The sequence below is a fragment of the Adiantum capillus-veneris genome, chromosome 24 (genome assembly GCF_014529385.1).
Source record: "Adiantum capillus-veneris isolate H3 chromosome 24, ASM1452938v2, whole genome shotgun sequence".
Classification (NCBI taxonomy): domain Eukaryota; kingdom Viridiplantae; phylum Streptophyta; class Polypodiopsida; order Polypodiales; family Pteridaceae; genus Adiantum; species Adiantum capillus-veneris.
The window spans coordinates 76,981,264-76,993,863 of NC_140954.1; positions in this window are offsets into that span (position 1 = coordinate 76,981,264).

Here is a 12,600-nt window from a genome sequence, read left to right on the forward strand (position 1 = left end):
TCTTCTTCACCTCCTTGTGTGTGTGTGTGTGTGTGTGTGTGTGTATGTGTGTGAGAGAGAGAGAGTGCTATCGAGCATTGCGGTGGCACGACGGCGGTGAAGCGGTTGAGCGCGACGTAGCGGCGTCTCCTTCTTCTTCGCGGCGAAGAATCCTCCACGGCAGGAGCATAGAGCGGTGAGTGACACACCATTGCCCTCTTTTGAGCTTACTATTTAAGCTAGTTGTGTGCTTGGAGCCGTCTGTGGCTCGCACACAGTGTTAGGCAAGTCCCTTGCTTCGACAGTGCGACAAGGAGCGCACATTTTTGGCGCTGTTGCCGGGGAATCGCTCTGCACTAAGCCCAAGAGGCACTTTGTGCTTCTCCTATGAGTTGTTTGTAGTAGGAAAGAAGAGGAAGAGGAAGAGGAAGAGGAAGAGGAATGAGTTATTTTTCTGCAAGTTGTTAATTTCTGTATTGTCTGCAAGTTCTGTGATTTCTGCATAATGTTGTGTTTTCCGTTTGCACACAGTCTTTGAACAATTAGTAGTCGTTAGCTTGTTCGCAGTGAATGAATAAGTAGGTAGACAGTTAGCACTTTCTGTTTGCACACAATCTGTACACAGTTTTCTGTCAAGGTTTGCCTGCACACAGTCTTTGCACAGTAAGGTAGTGAGAGAGGAAGTAGGTGGACAATTAGCCCACTGTCAGTAAGCAGTTAGCAGAGTGGTTAACAGATTAGTTAGTGGTTAGCAGCACTGTTAGTAAGTAGATAAGGTAGTGAGCTGTCTGTGAGCTGTTGACAGAGAGGTTAGGTAGGTGTTGACAGTGTGTGTGGCCAAGAAAGGGTCGCCTAAACCGCGTGCGGTCGTCGCCTCAAAAAAAAAAAAAAAACGAAAATATTTAAGCGTGAGTGACTGGGGGGCTACACTAAAATTTTGATCGGGATCGGGATCATTTCCCCAAGCCCAAGCCCAGGCCTCAGTCCCCAGTGTTATGATATACACTAGACTCACTCTTATATATATACCCTACCCCCTCAAGAGGGAATGAGAGCATGTGGGGCAAGTCCTCCACTCTGCTCCCTTCTCTTCCCACTTGCACCCTTAGACTTTCTAATTTGGGCCTAGTTCCCTACTAGAAATTGACGGTTTTAGGGATTCCGAGGGCATAAAGTGACCAAACGGAGGGCTGTAAAGCACGGCACGTCCCTCTGACCGAGACGCTCGTTTTGAGCTATCATACGTTCTATTCTATAGCTAGGTAAAAAAAAAGGACCAAAAAATCAAAAAATAAATAAATAAGAAAAGACTAAGGTTGCAAAACACCCAAAATTACTAGGTGAGCAACCTTCACGGGCACTCACTGACACTTCTAGCGGATCCAAGTCATATGAACCTACGCTCTGGACGAGTGTTAGAGCACGAGCATATTGGTAGTGCCTCCATTTACGCGGGCACCCATTATTCCTCCACCCTAGGTTCTGGACCTTCGGTCGGGACTCAAGGTAGCGCGACCCAAGATCCTCATATCGCGTCTAGTGATTCTTCCTCTGACTACGAAGTCATGGAGGGGTATCCTACACCAAACCCTGATAGTTCAAGTCAAGACATGCATGCCATGGGTCCACGTCCCGGGTCCAACGTGTTCAGCCGCTTAAAAGAGACCCTTAGTAGAGCTACTCGCTCCGAACATGCGATTAATGAAATAAATGACGGGAGTGGGGAGGTAAATTCGTCATTCATGCCTAAAATGGACCCTATGCTTCTTGAGAGTGTGCATGTGAATGTTCCATCCACTGCACCTCCTGATCCTTTAGGACTATCTCCCTCTGAGGTTTTACTACCCGATGGTAGGAGTCTTGCCGAAGTACAAGAGATCGAACGCTATATGCAAGCAACAAGGGAGAGGGAAATTGAGAACCTATGAAGGCTAGAACAAAGTCGAGCCCTGAAAGCAAAGGCTCCTATGACAACAAGCATGCCAGCCGAGCAACCGAGTGCTCCCAAGGTAGCAGTCACGGAGGGGCAAGCGATGGGGAGCAATAATGCTTCCACTTCGAGGGAAACCTCCAGCACGCCAGGCCTAGATGGGATATTCCTAAACGAAAATTGGGAGTATGACCTACAAGCAGAAGCTTTAACTGATCGGTACACAGGACACACCTATCATGTGGGTTGGTTAGATGTTCTACAATCCACATCGGGTGCTACTAGCATAGATGAGCAACAACAGAAAGTCTGTGATGTCCTCCATAGGATTGTCGAGTTAGAAAGACAGAACACAGGGATCAACATGCCTTCAACAGGCCTAATGAGATTCATAGATACGGGAAAGGCCAACCAACCAACCCTATCACAAATGGAGACTCCCTTAGTGAGCCCCATTGATCCTCCATATGTTGTTTCGCTAGGAGCCTCAGTACAATCTGAGCCCACAAGTGGCAGCTTTACCTTCCCAGATCTAGCTCATCTTTCTCTTAATGACACTACGGCTACCATGCATATCCCAGTGGTGAGCATGACAAGAAGTACACCATGGAGTTCATTTGTTAACACTGCGCCGATGCCTAGTAGCACAGTGCCCCCAACTATACCTACATGTATGTATCAATCATGTGCACCTGTCGTACCTCAGCCTCATGTAGCTCCTACACCTCCGATTATTCCAAGAGCTTACAATCCACAATGGAATTATCCAAGCTCTTATACAAGTGGAGCCATGCCATTTAATAATAACATGCCATATCAGGCACCCCCTATGCCTAGGGCCACGCCTGTAAACTTTGGACCACCGTCTGGTACACCACCATACGAAATATGGGACCCAAGAGCCACGCGTATGCCAAGGCCAAGGCCAACTCCCATCTCACATGTGGTTCCAGAAGCACATACACCCATTATACCTGCTCAAATAGAAGATTTGGCAGCATTTGCTCAAACTATCGGTCGCTCTATTGCGGAAAACATGCGTAGTGCACCTAATAGAGAGCCTAAGAGCAAGGCAGTTCAAGTAGCTAAGCTCACACAGAAATTCAGTGGAGACGGAGATGCTAGAAAGCATATGGAAGTCTTTGAACATGTGTGCGATTCCTTGGAAGAGCACAATGAGCTACATAAGTGTAAGGCTTTGAGTTTGACCCTAAGCGGAAAGGCTGGAGATTGGTATAGAACCTTAAGAGTAGAAGAGAAAAAGATATACTCTACTCTTAGGAGACTGTTCTTAAAAGAATAGATATGAGAGGGAGTACTTTGGGGTGTAGCCTCTCAGCTCCAGAAAGCCCAACGAGAAGAAAGTGAATCCGTGAGAGACTTCATTAGTCGCCTAAAGAATTTGAATTCTCGATGCAATCCAAACGCGCGATTCAACAACAACCAATTGCTCGATAGATTCATTAGGGGACTACGACATGAAAGTATCTATAATGGCCTAGTCATTAGAGGTATCACTACTTGGGAAGCAGTCACCATGAATGCAATCCAATTGGAGGATAATTTAATGATTGCAGGAGAAAGAGTGTCCGCCGAGCCGAAGTCTAGTAGCTCGCAAGCGTCAGGGCATGAGCCAATGAAGATAAAGCCAATCGTGAAAGAGAAAATGATATCTGAGATGACTTTGGCAGATCTCACCAAGGCCATCCAAGAAAGCCTTAGGGGTAATCGTGCTCCACAAAACACTCATATGTATCCAAGAAGGGAGCAACAATGGTGCTCAATTTGCTTGGGCCCACATACTACGAGTGAATGCCCTACTTTCAGAGTAAAGTTTAACGGGACTTGTAACGCGTGTGGTAGGTATGGCCATCAAGCGAAGGATTGCCTAATGCTTAAACGCATCATGGAAAATAGACCGCCTATAGCTTGGGCAGACTCACCTCGAGTCCCTGCATTGATGCCTACCCCACCCATGGAGCAACAGTTGCCATTACAACACATGGTCCCAAGAACCCAAAATGTGGTCCAAACCACACCGTTGCCACCTCCAGTGCTAGGACCGCAACCCCCTCATCCAAGAGTTACACCTATGAACCAAATAGGTTGCGAGTCATCTAGTACTTATGTAGATTGCGAAGAGGACATAGACTCTAGTATCACCTATGGAGTCAACATGCTTGAGGAGTGTCCCATGTACTATATGGAAGACCATTGGGGACAAATCAAACCGGTATATCAAGCTACTGCGCTAGCAGCAAGAGGTCAAAACATTAATAGTTTTGCCAGGAGAACACCTCTTCAGTGCTACGAATGTGGTGGACCACATTGAGTAGCTGAGTGCCCCATTAGAATGCAAAAGAATGCTGCACTAATGCAAACAAGTCAAGGGAGTGCATTGGCAATGCCAATACTCACTTGTAATCATTGTGGCATAGATCATTTGATCGCACAATGTCCTAACAATCCAAATGCACCGAAAATCACACCATTGAACTTAATCGAGATTGTTGATGGGACACCACCAACTATAAACATAGCACCAGTGAATGCACTCACACGGTCGATGCTCCAAAAGCAAAATTACATCCTCGAAGAGAGAGATGCTACATCCATTGGCCGAGCGAGAAAGAAGAAAACACGAAGAAAGAAATCCCTTAATGCTTCTAGCTCAAAACCTAGTTCAAAGACTAACATAGGGACAGGAGAGGATCCCGTGTATATGAATGACCCTGAGGATGACTCAGATTCGATAGAGACCACGGAGACCAAAACTGTTACTACAAAGGAAAAAGCCAGTGAGGAGGATCACGAGAGGGAATTACCACGAACACCAAAAGAGTATTCAAAGTTAAACCACCCAGTTGCGAACCCCCAAGATAAGCCACGAGAGACAAAAAATGAGGATTGCAAGAGAAAGATTGGAACCTATCCAAACCCAACAGTGGAAATTGAACAAGTCCAACAACTGAGGGGTTTGGTGGAGGAAACTCAACAGACATTAGAACCTGAACCCAAACATATCCAGATGTCGGACACAGTGTTTCCCACACAAGTTCAACCTCACAAGAACTACAGGCCGTTAGCTATACCCAGTATCATTCGGGAAGAGAGTGAGGGTAGGACATCTGAAAGTGGACACACACCTTTCCTACTAGAGAGAATGTTTGGTGAGGGAATGCCCGACCCCCTTGAGGAAGTGGAGATTCCATCTTCACCATTCTCTTTTCAGGGTCCTACGTCCCACAAGATGCCATTAAATGTTGCCAAATTGATGGATTTCATGTCTTCAGAAGTTAGAACCACCATCATGTCCAAACTATATAAAGACCCCGAGCTAGTCTCAGCTCTTCGAGCCTTCCTCAATGGAGAATTACAGGCCGGCTTACCACAGTTTGCACATATGAACAAACCTGACTCGGTAATGAACGATGAGGAACATTTAGCACCACCATCTGACCTAGCGGGACATGAATCTGTAATTGAAATACCCGTTAACAAGTTGGGGCAATACTTTGAAGGTGATGAATCTAATGCTACTCTACCAATCACTACTAAAGGATTAACTGTAAAGGGGGTCCTTGACGGTGGTGCGGGAGTCAGCATGGTGACAAAGAGTTGTTGGGAGTCTATGGGGCGACCACCTTGAAGCCACAAGCGTAGTGGTAAAAATGGCTAATGGATCTATTGTTACGCCTATTGGAATGCTAAAGGATCTCAGGATGAAGGTCTTGGGACACAAGGTAAGGCAGACTTTCATTGTTATGGATTTTTCCAAGCATCCTATGTCATTTGAGATGATCTTAGGGCGTCCATTCATGAGGGAAGCAAAAATGGTGCATGACTGGTCCAAAAACCACGTCTACTTACAGTTCCAAGACTCTGTCATTCGAGTTGATCTTTTAAGTGGTCAAACGCATCCTCTAGGAAATAAATTCATCATTGATAATCGATCAGACACAACAATTCACTCAGATCCATTATAGTATTGTTACACGTGTAACGAAGACACGGATATTGGGGAGAACTCTCCTTATATGGATATCCTACCCGGAATGGCTGAGTCAGACAATGTTGATTGGGTACACCTAGCGGCAACTATAGATACATGGGGAGCTAGAGGAACAACCTGGGTAACACCAGATGGGGAAGAGATACCACACATTGCACCAGTAAACATGTTAGGTGTAGCGCATGTAACATCCGATGATAAGAAAGAGGCACACCTACCTGAGAGTGAAACCGATGATTCCTCAAAGGCTTCAGGCCAATACACATCAGAAACGGAATCTCAAGGAGAAATGGATTCACAACCTGAGGAAACATCGAGTGAACCAAGTATAGAAACTGAACACTCAAGGCCTAGTACGACCATCTATGGTAATTTATATGAGAGTGAAGAAGATACAAGCGAAGACCTATCAGGCGAGTCGAGTTCAAACATTTACCAAAATCAAAACCTTAACAAGAAACAAAGGTCATATAAGAGACGACGATATCGAGCAAATGTAAGAGCTAGGATAAACAAGGAAAGATCTACTGCAGAATGGCTTAGCTATCTAGGGGCATGTGATGCTCATCGAAAGCTAGTAGACAATTGGGGTGAACATCTCCAAAGTGTCATGTGGTGCAGCCCGCGACCCATTGACCTCGCTCAATTGGAGGTTATAGAGCCGAAATTGAGTCGAACTATAAGAAGACATCAAAACCGAGAGTTAGCACAACAACAAAAGGAGGCAGAACTAAAAGAAAGGTCTCCGTCAGGACAAGAGCCTGCTGACTTACATACGGCTCCTGAACATTTTAAATCTTATACCACGGGGGAGCGAAAGGTTGTGTATGCCAAAGCCCAACGAATACCTACCAATGGAAGCAGTGGAGTCTATGATGGTCCAGCGGTAGTTAAAGAGATAGAATTAGCAGAACCAGGTGAGGAGTCTAAACCAGTCTTTATTGCTCAAGACCTTACCGAAACTGAAGAGGCTGTACTTAAGGAGCTCCTCAAGGAATACAAGGATATCTTTGCTTGGACATATCATGACATGAAGGGCGTTCCACCTTCTGTGGTGCAACATACAATTCCCATGATCAACATTGCTAAACCCGTCCAGCAACGACCCTATCCAATGAATCCTAAGTACGCCAAAATTGTACAAGAGGAGATTGAAAAACTTATCCAATGTGGATTCATATACCCTATTGAGCACTCAAAATGGGTTTCTCCAATAGTCATTGTGCCAAAAAAGAATGGGAAACTAAGAGTGTGCGTGGACCTCAAGAAAGTTAATGCAGCAACTAGGAGAGATCATTATCCCTTGTCATATTCAGAACATGTGCTTGAAAGAGTTGCGGGAAAGGAAGCTTATAGCTTTTTAGATGGGTACTCTGGTTACAATCAAATCACAATTGCATTAGAGGACCAAGCTAAAACTGCTTTTATCACAGAGTTTGGAGTGTTTGCATTTCGTGTTATGGCTTTTGGCTTAACAAATGCCCCTGCTACATTCCAACCATTAATAAACACTGCGTTTAAAGAATTTCTAAGGGAGTTTTGTGAAGCTTTCCTAGACAACCTTTGTGTTTATTCTTCTTGGGAGAAGCATTTGTTATATCTACGAAAAATATTTGAAAGGTGCAGATTCTATCGCATCTCATTGAACCCTTTCAAATGCCAATTTTGGGTTAAGCATCGAGTCATTCTAGGGCATATAGTGTCCAAGAACAGGATATCCACAGATGAGAGTAAGATTAAAGCCATAGCCGATTTGCCACCACCTACTAACTATAAAGGAGTTCAAAGATTTATGGGCCATGTTGGTTAGTATCGAAGGTTTATTTTAAACTTTGCCGAGATAGCGCGTCCATTGTACAAGCTTCTTATCAAGTTTCACTGGACGGAAGAATGTCATCAATCTTATGAGTTATTAAAGAAGGCCCTAACAAGTGCTCCAATCCTGCGAACACCTGATTGGAATGTACCTTTTCATGTGCATATTGATGCATCAAATTTTGCTATTGGGTGTGTTCTAGCTCAACCAGGAGAACATAAATTGTACTACCCTATTAGCTTTGCAAGTCGCCAATTAAATGATGCCGAGATGAACTACACTACTACAGAGCGCGAAGGTCTAGCTATGATTTATGCAGTAAAGAAATTTCGCTATTACCTTCTTGCTACCAAGTTTGTGTTTTATGTTGATCATCAAGCATTGCTATATTTGGTAAACAAGCCGTGTTCCACGGGTCGAATTACACGATGGTTGTTAATTCTTCTTGAGTTTGACTTCACCATTGTTGTGAGGCCTGGGAGGAAACATGTCATGGCGGATCATTTATCTCGTATCCCTAATGGCGAAGCTCCTACGGGGGTTGATGATGAATTGCCTGATACTCCTTTGTTCATTGTTGAGACAATGCCTGAATGGAGTGAAAAGATTGTTAACTTCTTAGTTAATGGTTTTCCACCCAAAGAACTGCGAAAAGATATAGCTCGAAAATTAATCAAGGAATGCGAACCCTATTGCTTACTGGCTGGAACTTTCTATAAGAGAGGAAAAGATGATGTTCTTAGACGCTGTGCCCGCGAGGATGAGAATTTATATATTCTACAAGAGGCACACATGGGCGTAGCTGGTGGTCAGTTTTCAGGAAAGTTGACTGCCCGAAAGATCTTACAGTCGGGCTATTGGTGGCCCACTCTGTTTAAGGATGCATCACTTTTTGCAAAGGGATGTGATGAATGCCAACGCTTCAAGAAGCCACAAAGAAGGGATAGGATGCCTCTACATCCCATCAAGGTAACCCAACCATTTGAAAAGTGGGGCTTAGACTTTGTAGGACCGATTAGTCCGGCTGCACGTAACACGCAATCACGATATATCATTGTGGCTACCGACTATGTAACCAAATGGACTGAAGCAAAAGCAACACGAAAGGCGGATGCAAAAACAACAGCTAAGTTCCTCTTTGAGAACATTATCACACGTTTTGGATGCCCCTTTGAACTTGTGAGTGACAATGGAACTCAATTTATAAATGAAGTAATAAAAGAACTCACATCAAACTTCATGATATCTCACCACAAGTCTACACCCTATTATCCCCAAGCAAATGGCCAAGCTGAGAGTGCCAACAAAACTCTCATCTCCATTTTGACAAAGACAGTTGAGGCTCATCGCACTGATTGGGACCTAAAGCTTACATCAGCTTTATGGGCTTATCGTACTGCGTATAAAGTTGCTATTAATTGCACACCGTTTAAAATGGTGTATGGCCAAGAAGCAGTTATGCCAGGGGAGTTTGTCATTCCTAGTCTTCGAGTAGCTTCTCAAGAAGGTTGGGATGGTAACCCCTTAGTTGAGCGATTATATATCCTGGAAAGGCTAGATGAAGAGAGGCAATTAGTTGTGCGAAATGCTCTAGTGGAGAAGGATAGGAGAAAGAAGTGGTTTGATAGCCATTTAAAGGATAAAGACATCAAGGTTGGTGATCAAGTTCTTATGTACGGGGTACGTAATGAAAAGAAGAAATTGAAATACGCTGGTAAGGGACCATATCGAGTGTGTGAAATTACCCCGCAAGGTACCATTCGTGTGGAGACTCTAGATGGAGTTGAAACCATTGGATTCCTTAATGGGAGTAAATTCAAAAGATATTATAATCCTCTAAGCCAGGAAGAGTTGCAAGCCATCCATCAAAAGAAGGCTGCCAAGGAACAAGCAGAGCTTTAAAAAATCCAAGCAAGAGTTGAGGCTCGAGAACGACAACAACGTCTTAGACGCGAACGAGAGGCTAATCTGGGAATCACGCAAGCATTTTTCGAGGACACAGATGACGACTCATTAGAATCTGAGCCACCCCTACGATACCCAATTGAGCTAAATAGCCCCTATGGGAGAGTACTATACAATGCCTTATTAGATACGAGAGCTAAACACAATTTGTTGTCCTATGGAGTTTGGTGTCAATTAGGGAAACCGACCCTATCCCCGAGTACGATGCAAGTCAAGGGCATTAATAAAAAGAAAACTGCTATTCTTGGAATCCTTCAGACCCCTATTGTCTATGACAATGGAAGCATAGTGCAGAGGTTTCTAGTCATGCCCGCGGGAGCTATGGAAGGCAACGTAAACCTGGGACGCACGTGGATGTTGGCAACCAAATGCACTATTGATTGGGATACTGGTAGTGTCACGACGCGACCACCAACTCTTACCCCTATCATTCAAGCAAAGTCACCTACGTTGCAAACTCTAGCAAAGTTGAAGGATAGGCAACATTCACAAGCCAGGGTGGTTAACTCGTCTTTGCCGGCTACCCATGAACCTAGCACTTCAACTCTAGTTGCAGCAAGCAGTAATATTGCAAGTACTCAACCTGCACGACCTAAGAGTACATATCAATGGGTCCCCAAGGCCTTACCTTCAACTACCTCAACCCTCCCATCCATTCCAAGAAAAAATTCCCCTGGAAAACCAAGAGCGCGCTCTAGGAGAGTCAAGACCAAATCACGATGGATTCCAAAACGACTATTAAAAGCCCGAGGCTACTATGATGGAAATGAGCAAATCTGGGTACCTAAACGTAAAATGTGTCCTTCCCTATCGACAACAAACCCATATGAGTCAAACAGTGTAACGCTAAATCCAATGGCAGACCGTGGGAAGGGAAAGATCACAGAATGCTACACACCTAGTCCAGAGCTAGTTTGGGCTCCAAGGCAAAACCAATTTATTCCACCTAGCTCAGGAAGGGGGGAGTTCCATGAAGCTTCTAGCTCCTCATGTAATACATCCATAGAGGTAAAAGCTTCTACACAGCCTCCACCTACAATAGTGGACCTCCATGAAGCTACAAAGGAATCCACACCTTCCAGTGTTCAAGAATCACCTGATGAACTACTTCAAGTTCGATCCTGGGAGAGTACCTTACCACCGTGGCAACTCGACGAGGCACCTAAGGTAATAGAAAACTAATGGCAAAAATCTTCACCTATAACAACTTGGAACAACTGGTTTCAAAGGGTGACGACATCATTTCAAACGGTATGATCTACCCAAGGAAGGGGGGAGTGTTTGTGGACATCCATTATTCACTTGCTTCCCTCTCAACCTTTCTCCCCAACCTCTTAATCTCCAATCTTAGGGAATGTATATATAAAGCCTTATACTCACAAAAACGAGATAAAAAAGTAAAAGAGAAAGAGCCATAACACAAAATCATAAAAACAAATTATGCACAAGAACACGACCCTTGTAATATTTGCACTCTAACCATCATCTATTTGCGTGTACAGATATGGCTAGTACGCTAGAGTCATCCACTCCTGCCTTGGGTGAGAGGTACCCTTGTTACTTTTCACAAATATTTCACATGGTCTTTCCAATGCTTGCATGTGAATGGGATTTGATAGGTACGCTAGCATGTGAGAGGAATTTTGAGGAGTTAGAATGGCTGATACGTCTCTTGACCACGTCTGATCCATACTTAGTAGAGAGCGTTTCTCCCATTGCCCTTTTGACCAAGATGACTATAGGCGTCTAGTGACCTTCTTAGTAAACATGGGCACCTATGATGAAGAAGAAAATTTACAGGACTACACGGATGGCACATATGGTCTCATGGATGATGACTTTGTTTATCTCGACGACGAGGATAGGGGTTTAGCCTTAGGGTTTCCCCCCAACCTCTACAATATCCATTCCCTTGACTCTCTAGGGGGAGTGAAAATAATTCGGTTAGGGTTCCTTATGTTTTTTGTTGTGTTCAATAAGTGTTGGTACCTTTTCCCACTAATGTGCCTCCTGGAGGTATTCCTTTTGTTTCCTAGTGGGTACAGCAGCGTGTTGCTATTGATAGGATTTGGACCTTCATGGAATCTTTATCTCGACTCACTCTTCAAATCAAGTGCGACCATCGACACAAACAGGTGTTTCTTGTCCATTAGCATTGCCCCTTATCTTTTTTGCATCTATGATTGTCTGCTAGACTTGGAAAGGTAAAGCTATCAGTTGTGGGCTCAGATTGCACTGAGACCCCTAGCAAAACAACATATGGAGGATCCATCGGACTTACCGAGGGAGTCTCCATTTGCGATAAGGTTGGTTGTCTAACCTTCCCTGTATCCAAGAATCTCATGAGACTCGTTGAAGGCATGTGGATCCCCTTGTTCTGTCTCTCTAGCTCAATAACCCTATGGACAACATCACAAACCCTTTGTTGTGGATCCTCTACGCTAGTAGCACCCGTTGTGGATTGTAGGACATCTAACCAACCCACATGATAGGTGCGACCTGTATATAGGTCGGTTAGAGTCTTCGTTTGTAGTTCATACTCTCAGTTTTCATTTAGAAACGCTCCATCTAGGATTGAGGTGCTAGGGGTGTCTTTTGAACTAGATGCAATGTGGTTCTCTATGGGTTGACCCTTACTGTTCGCTAATTCTGGAGCACTAGATTGCTCTCCTAGCAAGGATATTGACATAGGGGCTTTCGCTTTTAACTCTCTTCGTTGATCCGCCTTGCGTAAGCTCTTGATGTCCTTTACCCTAGCCACAATGACATATCGCTCAACCTCTTGCACTTCAGAAAGGCTTCTACTATCAGGTAATATAACCTCGGAGGGGAATAGCTCTGAAGAGTCAGGGGGTGCAGTGAATGGAGTATTCACGTGCACACTCTCCAAGAGCATGG